This window comes from Notamacropus eugenii, chromosome 2 (genome assembly GCF_028372415.1).
Source record: "Notamacropus eugenii isolate mMacEug1 chromosome 2, mMacEug1.pri_v2, whole genome shotgun sequence".
Taxonomy (NCBI): domain Eukaryota; kingdom Metazoa; phylum Chordata; class Mammalia; order Diprotodontia; family Macropodidae; genus Notamacropus; species Notamacropus eugenii.
The window spans coordinates 128,214,185-128,227,628 of NC_092873.1; positions in this window are offsets into that span (position 1 = coordinate 128,214,185).

Below are 13,444 nucleotides of genomic sequence, written 5' to 3' on the forward strand. Positions count from 1 at the left end.
TTATTTGATCAAAATCAATATGCCATTGCTTTATTTGATAGCATTAATATTTAAGCATTTTTTTCTTTAGTGTTGATTGACCTCTTGCACTTTTCATGACTTTTTTATATGCTTGAGTCACTGCTTCATAATTCCTCTATTGATTTCCAATAACAAAAGCAGCAATTTGTTACTATTCTGGTAAGTGTGCCTAGAGATGATATCTAAAAATAATTTGATATAAGGAATATTTCTGACTGCAACATGCTATCATCTTGACTATTTCAGACATCTGTAGAAACTGATATTAGTGGAAACTTTTGAATAATTAGGTAAATAAGAAAGAAGGAAAGACTAGGTTGTTATTAAGCAACATCAAGTTAACAACAGCAGAACGCAAAGTGTTGGGCTGTGAGAGTTCCCTTATTACCCATTTTCAGGTTGTGAAAACAAACTATGGAAATTTTTTACTAACTTCACAACATTAATTTGCTGAGTGTAAGTTCAATGCTGGCAATCTGGCATTTAATATATTCAGAGAATCTCTGAGCTTTGAGGGACCTCAGAGGTCATCTTAGTTTCCTCACTGACCAATGAAAGAATTCTTGCTACAATTCCTATGAAAAGTTGTTGTTCAACTTTAACACTTCCATTGATGAGGAATTCAGTAATTGGAGGCATTTTGTTTGAGTATAAATCTGTTAGGAAATTGTTCTAGTTATATGGATATGAAACCTGACTTCCAATAACTTAACTCATTTGTCCCACTTTTCGGAGTTAGACAAAACACGTTTATTTCCTCTTTCATATGAAAAACTTCCAAGCCTTTGAAGTCAGCTATCATGCTTTTCAAAGTGTTCTCTTCACCAAATTAAAGAATTCCAGTTCCTTTAATTAATACTGATATGTTTCAGCAACTCTTACTTTTCTCATTACCATCTTTTGGATGCATGTTCCAATTTTTTTTTTTCAGTTCAGTACAATTCAATTTAATTCAGGTTTTACAGACCACTGTATTAAGAACATGGATAGATATAGTGATGGAAAGTAAACAAATATAGTTTCTGTCCTTATGGAGCTTACAATTTTGAGTAGGTGTGAAGATGTGGATAACGTATAAACGCACTGGTAAACAGTTCCCTGAACATGGAGGTCAAAGAACCTGAATTTGGATGCCTGACCTTCCACTTAGTACCTCTGTGGCCATATAAAAATCACTTAACTTCTGTTGACCTCAGTTTTATCATCTATAAAATGAGGAACTTGTTCTAGATGATCTCTAAGGAAGTCTCTTTTAGATCTATATTTCAGATTTTATGAAATATTATAATAAAAAGAGAACAAGATAAATGCATAGGTAATATTTTAAAAGGATAATGACTAAATGTGTAAGAGAAAAAATTCTCATTCAGGAGAGTAAGGTTTGAAGAGAGGGTCTTGGAGGATGAATGGGAATTCATTAATTAGAAGTGGCTTAGGGCAACCATGTGAGGCAGAACATTGTAAAGAGATGGTGTGACGTGTGTAGGGAATAGTGAGCAATTCAGTTGGAACCTGATACCTGGAACTGAACATTCATGTGACTTCTTTTTAACTAGATCATAAACTTAAATAGAGTTCTGATTTATGAGAATATGACTGCCTTTTAAAGCATTAACAGAGTGGTTTCTTAATCATTTACCAGGGTTAAATTTAGCACTTTCTGAGATGTTGAATATATCCAGGAATTATTTATCACTTTCTAGTTAAGCACATCTCAGGTTATTATTTTTTCTTTAAAAGCTTCCTTTTTTGCTTTAGCAGAATAATGCATTAGACACAATGTTTCTCGTCTCAAAGTATTAAATACCAGAATGATTATTGAGCTCTTCTAAGTTCCCATTTCTTTTTGTCTTCCGGATGATTGTTTGTATCATTAATTTTTTAGTGCTGACAGACTATTACAATCCTTGAAAGGGCAAACTCTTTCCCATGCAATGTGATAAATCTCATGACCACTAGTGTTGAAACATGTGGCTGTTTCATTATTAGGGCCATTGGTCAGTAGGGAAACAACTTTCTGAGGAACTGCTTTTAATTGTCATGATAATCTTTTAGGTATTGGTGACTCAGAGGGCAGTAGTAAAGGTCGCTTTGAATGAGCCAAATTAAAAAAAAAAAAAGATATCTAATAAGCAGCTATAGCGTTTATTGGAGAGAAGACCATTTAAAGACTAGATTCCAGGAAGCATTAAAGTTGTTAATAGTTCATCATCATCCTCATCACCACATTTTTAAATAAACATATAAAGTAATGTATAAATATAAAATATATAAATACATATAAATTTAATATATATGTATATATATATATATATATATATACTAAACATAAATATATAAATAAGAAAGCCTTAGAATATTAACTAATTTTATCCTCACAACAGCCTAGGAGATAAATGGCACTGTTCTCTACATTTTACAGTTAAGGAAACAATCTTTGAGCATGTAAGTAAGGGTCAAGTAAGCTATGTATTTTCTGATGCTAAATTTGAACTTCAATCTTTCTAGCTCATGGCCATTGTCCTATTCCTTGTGCCACCCAGTTGCCTCTCAGGCATAATGCCATTCTATATCTATAATGGAACTTTACACAGTGGTAGTTTCCCCACACCAAATGAAATCTCAAATGCACACAAGCATTGCCCACAACCTTCTTTCTAAAAATCCCTAATAATATTTCATAAGAGAATTTGAGATGTTTCACCCTGCTTGATGGCAATTGAATACTTTGAAAACAATTTCAACATTACTACTTGCATGTATATTCATGATGTTAGACAAGTGATTTCCCCTTTCTGGGTCTTAGTTGACTCATCTCTGGGTTGAACTAGATAAATTCTAATTTTTGCTACCCTAATTCTGCAGTCCTATTGCTTATAAAAAATTCAATTTATCCACCAATTTAAATAGATGCTAAATTTGATGTTATTTTACTTTAGTATATTTGAAACAAATAAAAATTGCCTTAAAATGTAGGTTATACTTTTAACTATCTTTATCCTAATTTAATTAAACTAATAGTACTCCAAAGGGTATGCTGTACAGTAGCATTACATAATATTGAATACATATACAGTGACTCAAAAAAGATAACTGGAAAAATAATGAAAAATACTGGAAAAGAACTCAAAGGATCTGTCTCATAGGGAGATACCCTGATCTTTATCTAAATAAAGAACAAAAATTTTGGAAAAGAGAACAAGTGTTAGTGATTTAAAGGTCATTAAAGTACTTCAACCTCTATTTCATATCTCATCAAATGAACTAATAATTGCAAAGCACTTATCACATTTCCTGTCAAATAGTTGGTCCCTAGTACATGATCTTTCTTTCCTTCTTTTTTCTTTCCCTCCTTCCTTTTTTCATTCCGTTAAAATGCTGTATGGATGCCTCATTGTGGCATGATGTTGCGGTATTCTGGTAGTTAAACGAGTAAAGCATGAACTCTGACCAGTGCTAGCAAGTTATAAAAGTCTCACATACAAATTGGGGAAAGACTATCACCTGGAGATCAGTTTAACTAAGTTCCAGCAAGTTCATCATCAGTGAGGAGGTTGTGTGGTGATTTATTGGTTTGGTTACAAAAATTCACAAACCTATTCTCTTAGGCATAGAAGGATCATCATCTTTGAACTGCAGTGCTAATGAAAAAAATCCATCTTTGAAGTAGGAAATATATGGCCTAATATAATTAAGATAGAAACTTTTTCAGAATTTACATTTTCTCCCTAAATTACAAATGGAGAAATCAGTCATGTAAAGACAGCTAACACAGCCCACATATTTTTTTCTGTCCCTTTATGTCAAGGTTTTGCAGCCTTAGATTTTCATATCCCAAGGAAGTATAAGAAGCTTGTCAAGGGGGTAAACTGTAAAATATGTTTTCTTTTCAATAGAGGCATGGAAACCCCAAAACTTGGGAACTTTTTATTTCATATCACCTATGATAACGTAAGTTGCTGTGAAACATGGAAATGACTTGTAGGTAACATGAACTCACTACTTTGGGTCAAATTGTTCACTCTGTAATAGAGCACCCAAACTGGGACATTTTGAATTAGGTATACCAATAGGTTTGATCTGTCTTGTATCATGATAATTATTAATTTCATATGAATTATGGCTACCCTACTCAGTGATTCCTTTGGGATGGAAATTAGAGCCATCATAGTGAGACAGACTGAATGATAATGTCTTATATTAGATTCCCTTTTTCAGTACACCCCAAGCCATCATAAATTTTAATTTATTTATTAATTACCCAAGTTCAGGACCTGAATGGAAGCTTTCCTAATGGTTACTTAATGGCCTTAAAGAAACATGTAGGGAGAGAGGCCAATGAACCTGGTCTTCTGGGAGGAGCAAGAATTAGCCCACTCTCTCTTTAGATGATAACTCCTGAGAACATGAAGACTCCTTTCACTCCTGAGCCTACCCCAAAGTCTCTTCTAGATAAAAAGATCTCAGTTTTCTTTAACTGATTCTTATCTGGTATAGTCTTTATCCCCACAAACTATCTTAACTGTTCTAGCAATACTTCTCTGAATTCAATCTAAGCACACATAGCTTTAATTACTGCCTTGTCACATGCTACTTATTTTGAGCTCTTAGACTACTAAAAATCCTCAAATATTTTTTACATTGGATGTTGTCTGGCCAATTTTTCCCCCCATCTCTACTTTGCAAAAATATTAAACATGAATGAAACTTTTATATTTATTCCTATTACATTTATTTTTACTAGCTTTAGCCTATTCTAACCTTCTAAGATTTCTGCAGATCTTGACTTTCATTCAACTGTGTGATTTTGTACCTGAATCTGAAGTTGGACAGGAGTGACATGAGCAGAGAAAAAGGATAGTAGAGGAATCGATACTGGAGTTCTTGTCAGAAGAGACTGGCTATATTCAAATGCAGCTGGACAATAAAGTGAAATAGAGTAGTAGACCTTGAATCAGAAAGACCTGAGTTCAAATTGTTTCAAACACTAGCTGTGTGACTTGGGGCAAGTCTTTTACCTTCTGTCTGCCTGTTTCCTCATCTGTAAAATGGGAATAATAATATTATTTATTATTATGTTGTTATGAGAGAAAAGTGAGGCAATTTTTAAAACACCTTGAAAACCTTAAAGTCCTATATAAATTCTAGAGATGTTATTATCAACCATTATTATATCTGATGCTCCTTAGCTGTGTTATTGTTGATAAGACATTCATCATCCATTACATTCATTTTCCTATGTGAAATAGGTATACTTGTCACCTTATAAAGTCATGAAAAATCAAAAGAATTAATGTTTACAAAAATATACTGAAAATTTAAGGTGCTAGACAAATGCAAGTTGTTTTCTTTGTCATCATGTCTGACTTTTCATGACTCCATTTGGCTTTTTCTTGCTAAAGATACTGGAGAGATTTGCTGTATTCTATTCCAGCTCATTTTGTAGATAAGGAAATAAGAAAACATGGCTAAGTGACTTGACCAGGGTCAAACAGCTAGTTATTCTCTGAGATCAGATTTAAACTCAAGTTTTCTTGACTCCAGGTTCAGTGCTCTATCCACTGAGCCATCTAACTAGCTCACCTTTGTCATTAGGGCAGCTAGGTGTTACAGTGTGGGTTCTGAAGTCAGGAAGACTCATTTTCGTGAGTTCAAAGTTGTCTTCAGACACTTACTAGCTGTGTGACCCTGAGCTAAACAAGTCACTTAACCTTGTTTGCCTGAGTTACTTGTCTGCAAAATGATCTGGAAAAGAAAATGACAATCCATTCTAGTATCTTTGCCAAGAAAACTCCAAATGGGGTCACAAGAAGTGGAATGTGACTGAAACAAATGAACAACAAAAATCTGTCATCATCTGAGTTACTGATAAAAATGTTGAACTGTACAGAGACAGATAAAGATACCTGAAATACAGCACTATATACTTCTTTTCAAATCAATATAGACCCATTAATAACTACATTTCAGATATTGGCATTCAATTTTTTAGGAGTCTACTTAACTATACTACCATCTACAACCCACCAAGCAAGCCTTTGTTAAATATTTTTCTAAAATAGAGAGATAATAGATCTACAGAATTCCATTACTCTCTTACTTTGATTACCCAATTCAAAAAAAAAAAAAAGAGAAAATCTAGATATTCTGACATGTCATATGTTTTGAGGAAGTTTTGCTAGCTCAAAGGCTTCCCCTTGTTCCTTTCCAAAAGCTCACAGTCCCTTTACTAATACATTCTAGAATGTAGCCATGAATAAAAGTCAGAACTACAGACTTTGCAGACCCTGTACTATTCAACTTTTTTAACAATGACTTTGAGAATGGCTTGCTGAATACACCTACTTTCCTTGTTAAAAAAAAAATTAAGACGTCATTTTTTTCCTTTTCAATCCTGAAATACCTCTCCTGTTCCCCACGATCATTTAAAATCACTAGCAGTGGCTCAGCCACCATATCTGCTAGTTCTTTCAAGAACCCAAGATGCAATTTGTCTAGGTCTGGTGACAAATTCACCAAGGGCAGACAGGTGCTCTCTTAATCACTCTGCACTTATCTTAGGTTTCAACTCTTGGCTAGTTGTTTCTACTTTATACATCTAAGTCCAAAGATCATTGTCCTTCAAATAAAGAAAGAGAAGCAAAATAAGAATGGCCTAATTCTGTCTTTTCATTGTTCTAGAGATCATATCGGTTCTTTGGCATTTCTCTTCCAGCTTTACATACCCTGGTGCAAAAAGCCCAGTGTGGCAGCAGAGATTAAGTCTAAGATATGAAGACCAGAAGAGAATATAAGAAATGGAGTGTTCATGCCATGACTTTCTGATTTCACTTGATTTCCCAAAGTTTCCTTTTTGTAGCTTGCATATCTTTTCTCATTCTTACTCTGCACAAATATTTTAACATGATTATGGGCAGGATTTGCTCTCCACTCAACCATGCCTATAAGACCGTGCGTTCAGATAAATTAATTTTTCCTCTTTGGTCATTCTATCTTTGTCTCTATCAATGACTCTTCTTGCTGTTCCCCATTACATGAGACAATCACATACCTTTGACCCCAGCCTTCTTTCCATTATATACTACCTCCCAAATTGATATTTCTAATGATGACTTTCCATGTAAATTTTATATTTGCACTTTTAATTACTTTCTTGGGGTGTGTGGGATATTCAGAGAGGACTAGTGCCTCTGGTAGGAGAACTTGATGAGCCTTTTTCTGAAGTGCTCTTTCACTTTTGGTGTCTACCTGTGACCCTACTTTCACTTGTGGCTCCAAGAAGGTATAGCATGCACAGCAGTCATATAGCAGCAAAATCCTCTCAGGAGGCAGGAAAACCAGGTTAAGGGTAACAGAAAGGCCTCAAATCCAGCAATAAGTTAGGGGAATATGTATGCCAAGCATGTAAAGACTTTCCTGGTGGAATAGACAGGTGAAAATAACTCATTCCACAGCCATGAAAGTGGATGAAACAGCTACTGGGGAATGTTTAGAGCTTGTTCAGACATTAAAGATGCCAAGGTCATCCACTGTATCAAAGGAAATTGTTAGTCATCTTGATTCTTGTCCCTATACTGGCCTCTGGTAATTCGGGAAGAGAGAATGAGGCTGACAACTCTGTACTATTCTGCCTCACTTCAATTCATGTGCAAGTTAAGATGGCACCCCTCATCCACTATTTTATTATTTTTAATATCCTACTATTTTACCTACCTTGAAGTCTTGTGGGAATGAGCAAGTGATGAAGCAGCTGATACACTGAAAGTTGTAGCCATGACCCTCTACACAAGTGGTCCAGGCCATTGGGTCATCTTCTCACTAGCCTGAAGCAGTAGTTATATTCAGTAGCCCATTGTATATCTAAGCAACATTTCTAAGTGCCAAATTGCCAACCTCTTAGCATAAGGGGCTAGAAAAGGTACCTTAAAAATTGTTTGTTTCATGCAACCCTGGTCTAATTCCTGTGCACATTCCATTCTGTAGTAGAAGCACAAAATTACAAAAAGTTTTGCTAAGATGATCTCACTAACCATAAGTGCATGGAATATGTGCATCTTCATGGACAACATGAAATATAGTAGACTTGAAAGATAAACAGCTTTTATTGTAAGAGAGCTCAGCAAGTACTGCATCCAAATAGCTGTTCTGAGGTGGTACCAGAGTTTTTTTATTTTACATTTTTCCAATCAAAAATGATATAGAGAACTTTTTTATGTGCCTATAGATATCTTTGATTCCTTCATCTAAAAACTTCGTGTTCATATCCTTTGCTAAGACTGGCAAATTAAGGGCAGTTTTCTGAAGTTTAAGTTGGATACATTTTTTTCCTGGAGTGGACACTGTAATGAGGAGAGCCATGAAATTTTCATAATCATATCTAATGTAGTCAACAAGCTTGTATGCCTGCCGGAAGGAATGAATGACAGGCTCTTGACACTGCAACTGTTACTTGCAAGAAAATGCCATGTCACATCTTCAGTATATATGCTTTCTCCAAGGTGAACTTAAATGAGTTCAAAGGAAAATTTCATGAAAACCTGGGGACCCTGATTATCAATGTGGTGAGAGTGCACAATCTTGTAATTCTGGGTGACTTTTACACCAGAGTAGTCACAAATTATCAGACATGGCAGGGAATTTTTGCATGGAATAAAGTTGGAAAAAATAACAGCCTCATTTATCACTTACTACTGAAGACTTGTTTCCCATGACCTTATCATCAATAGTGTCTTCCACTTACTGAGATACACCAAAACATTGTGCTTGCCCGTTCACAGCAAGTATTGATAATTAATAAACTATGTCATCATAAGGAGAAAAGAGAGGCAGAATATGAGAATGAAGAAGGTGACATATGATGCAGAGTGTTGAACTTATCATAAAGTCATTCTCTCAAACTAAACATTAGCATTCAGTTAAAGTACCAGTCACACAGGAAGAAGACTGTCAGTAGAATCAACATCAAGAAATTAAAGCACTTCAAGATAGCAGAGTAGAAACATGGACCTGCTCCAGCTCTCACTCTAAAGCCCTTAAAATACATGTAAAATGACTCTAAGCAAATTATAGAGCAGCAGAAGAAAAAATTAAAGAGTGAAAAAGATTTCTAGCCCAAGACAGTCTCAAAGGCTAACAAGAAGGGTCTACCACACAGGTTACAGAGCAGAGCTCAGCTCAGCCTGGGCTGTGCTGGCACAGACAGGACTGGAGCAAGCTTCAGGGTGCTGAATCATGGGCAGCTGCTGCAGTTTTCAGATTTCTCAACCCACAAATGACAAAGATACCTTCAAGGGTCAGTGAGAAAGCTCTTTCATCTGGGTAAGAGGGAAGCTTGATCTGACCCCAACCCCAGTCGCAGCCTCAGGGAGGCTGCAGCCACATTCATAGAAAGAGCCACTTCTGTAACTCTTATCCTACAGACCCTAGAGGAATCAAGCATCTGATCTGGGTCTCAGACCTAAGCGGCTGTCCTGGGGCGAGGAGGAATGCTGGTGTGGTGGGATTGGTGGCAGCTGTGGAGAGGGAATCCTACTTGCAGTTTCAGGGCAGAAAGTAGTGCTTGTCACTTCTCACAGAGCAGAGCTCAGGCCATAAGAGGAGTAAATACCTCTCACTTGACTATGCCACTTTGGAGGAAATTAAATCTTAAAAGTCCCCAGAGATACCTCAGGGAACAGCTACACAAAATCTCTGAAGTCTGGGGTAATATAAATTCCGCTTGACAAAGGACTCAAAAGTCAAATAATTGGCTGAGAAAATGCCCAAAAAGGGGTGGGGGAAAGACTATAGATGGTTACTTTCTTGGTGAAAAAGTATTTTCCTCCATTCTCTCAGATGAGGAAGAGCAAAGCATACAAACAGAGGAAAACCAAAACATACAACTGGAGGAAGACAGCAAGGTCAAGGAAGAGGAAAAATTGAGAAGAGAAATGACGGCAATGCAAGAAAATCATGAAAAATGAGTCAACAGCTTGGTAAAGGAGACTCAAAGAAATGCAGAAGAAAATAACATCCTTAAAAATAGATTAACCCAAATGGCAAAAGATTTCCAAAAAGCCAGTGGGGAGAAGAATGCTTTTAAAAAGCAGAATTTGTCAAATGGAAAAGGAGGTTCAAAGGCTCACTGAAGAGAATAGTTCTTTAAGGGTGGCAGTTCTTCAAGATGGTGGAGCAGATAGATAGACTTGTAGAAGCTCCCCCCCATAGCCCATAAAATACCTGTAAAAATACTCTAAACAAATTCTAGTGCAGCAGAAACCACAAAAAGATAGAATGAAAGAGATTTCCAGCCCTAGGCAGCCTGGAAAGTCAACAGGAAAGGTCTATCACACCAGGCTTAGAGCAAATCACAGCCCACAGAGCCCAGCCCAGCCTTGGCCATGCAGCACTGGTAAGAACAGGACTGGAGCAGGCTTCAAGGGGCAAAATCCCTTGGAACAGTTGCGGTTCTCAGAGTGCTCAACTCACAAATGCCAAAGACAGTTTCAAAGGTCAGTGAGAAAGCTCTTTCACCTGAGTGAGAAGGGAACAATGTCCAGACCCGCCAGCAGCAGCCACTGCAGCCACAGCATCCATTTTTGTAGCCATAAGCTTAAAGACCCTAGGGGAATTGAGCAGCTGATCTGAGTCTCAACCATCAGTGGCAGCCTTGGGGTAAGGAGGAGTGCTGGCCTGATTGAGCTGGTGGAGGCTATGGAGAGGCAATTCTACTCACAGATCTGGGTCAGAAAAATTGTAGTTGCTCCCAGACCAAAGTGCAGGCCAGGAGAGGAGTAAACTACTCTCCCTTAATTATGCCACCTTGGAGGAACTGAGAACTTACAGGTCCCCAGAGTACATCCTACTCTTGACAAAGGACTCAAAAGTCAAGTAATTGGCTAGTAAAATACCCCAAAAAGGAAGAAAAAAAAAGAATATAGAAGGCTGTTTTCTTAGTGAACAGGTATTTTCTTCCATCCTTTCAGATGAGGAAGAACAATGCATACCATCAGAGGAAGACCTAAAAGTCAAGACTTTTGCATCCAAAACCTCCAAAATAAATATGCAACAGTCTCAGGCTATGGAAGAACTCAAAAAGGATTTTGAAAATAAAATAAGAGAGGTGGAGGAAAAATTGGGAAGAGAAATGAGAGCGATGCGAGAAAATCATGAAAAGCAAATCAAAAGCTTGTTAATGGAGACCCCAAAAATACTGAAGAAAATAATACATTAAAAATAGGCTAACTCATTTGACAAAAGAGGTCCAAAATGCCAATGAGGAAAATAATGCTTTAAAAAGCAGAATTAGTCAAATGGAAAAGGAGGTTCAAAAGCTCATAGAAAAAATAGTTGTTTAAAAATTAGAATGAAGCAGATGGATCTAATGACTTTATGAGTAATCAAGTAATTATAAAACAAAACGAAAAGAACAAAAAAAACAGAAAATAATGTGAAATATCTTATTGGAAAACAAATGAACTGGAAAATAGATCCAGGAGAGAAACTCTAAAAATTATTGGTCTACTTGAAAAGCGTGATCAAAAAAAGAGCCTAGACATCATCTTCCAAGAAATTATCAAAGAGAACTGCCCTGATATGCTACAACAAGAGAGTCAAATACAAATGGAAAGAATTCACCCTCACCTACTAAAAGAAAAACTCCTAGGAACATTGTAGCTAAATTCCAGAGTTCTCAGGTCAAGAAGGAAATATTACAAGCAGTCAAAAAGAACGATTCAACTATTGTGGAAATACAATCAGGATAACACAGGATTTAGCAGTTTCTACACTAAGATATTGAGTGGCTTGGAATATAATACTCCAGAGATCAAAGGAGATTGAATTGAAACCAAGAATCACCTACCCAGCAAAACTGAATATGATACTCAGGGGAAAAATTGGTCTTTCAATGAAATAGAGGACTTTCAAGCATTCTTGATGAAAAGACCAGAGATCCATAGAAAAATAACTTTGAGGCTGGGAAGAGAGAAGGGCCTTCCCATACCTCCAACCTCAGGCAGTGGCCTGAAGTCGCATCTGGCAGGCAGTAGCAGTTCCCACAGCAGCCACATCCATTGTTGGATTGTAAAAACCCTGGGGGCACTGAGCAGCTGATTCTTACCTCAGCCCTGTGTAGAGGCCCTGAGGGAACTGATCTTTATCTCACACTGAATGGCTGTGGAACTGGAGGCCAGGTTGCTGTGGAGAGGAAACTCTACTAAGATTCTGGGCACAAAAATCTCTCCCTACCCCCAGACCAGTGTACACGCTTGATTGTGCCACCTTGGAGGAACTGAGATCTTACAGTCCCCAGAGTATACCCTACTCTTCATAAAGGACTCAAAAGTCAAGTAACTGGTTGGGAAAATGCCCAAAAAAGGGAAAAAAAATAAGACTATAGAAGGTTACTTTCTTGGTGAACAGATATCTTTTCCCATCCTTTCAGATGAGGAAGAACAATGTTTACCATGAGAGAAAGACACAAAAGTCAAGGCTTCTGTATCCCAAACACCTGAAAAATTAACTTTGAAATACAAGAATCAAGAGAAACATGAAAAGATAAAGAGGAAAAAGAAGCCATAAGGGACTTATTAAAGTTGAACTGCTTACATTTCTAGATGGAAAGATGATATTTGTAGCTCATGAGACCTTTTTTCAATATTAGAAGAGTTAGAGGGAATATATCTATCTATCTATCTGTCTATGTATACTATCTATATGTGAGTGTGTATGGATATGCATGCATGTGTATATTACATGTGTAGAAATATATATGTACATGTGTATCTATATATATGTATACACACATACACATACACTTAGAGGGTACAGAGTGAGCTGAATATGAAGGGAGAATACCTAAAAAATAAAATTTACTGTTCAATAGAATGTACTAGAAGTGAGAGAAAAGGAGAGGTAGAATGTAGCAAATCATTTTACATAAAAGAGGCAAGAAAGAGCTTTTGGGGGGGAAGAGGGGGGATATGAAAGGGAATAAGTGAGCGTTTCTCTCATGGGATTTGGCTTAAGAAAGGAATAACACACACTCAATTGGATATGGAAATCTATTTTACCCTCCAGGAAGGCAGGAGGGAAGGGGATAGGAGAAGGAAGATAATGGAAGGGACAGCAAATAGGGGAAAAGAATAATCTGAAGCAAACACTATTGTGGGAGGACAGATCAAGAATGGAATAAATGGAGGGCAGGATAGGACAAAGGGAAATATGCTTAGTCTTTTGCAACATAACTACTATGGCAGTGTTTTGTGTGGCTACTTCCTTTCTCAATTACAGTGGGTGGAGAAGGAGAAAGAGAGAGAATATGGAAATCAAAGCTTTAATAATAAATGTTAAAATTGTTATTGCATGCACCTGGATAATAAGATGTACAGGCAATGGGGTATAGAAATCTGTTTTACTCTACAGGAAAATAGATGGGGAGGTT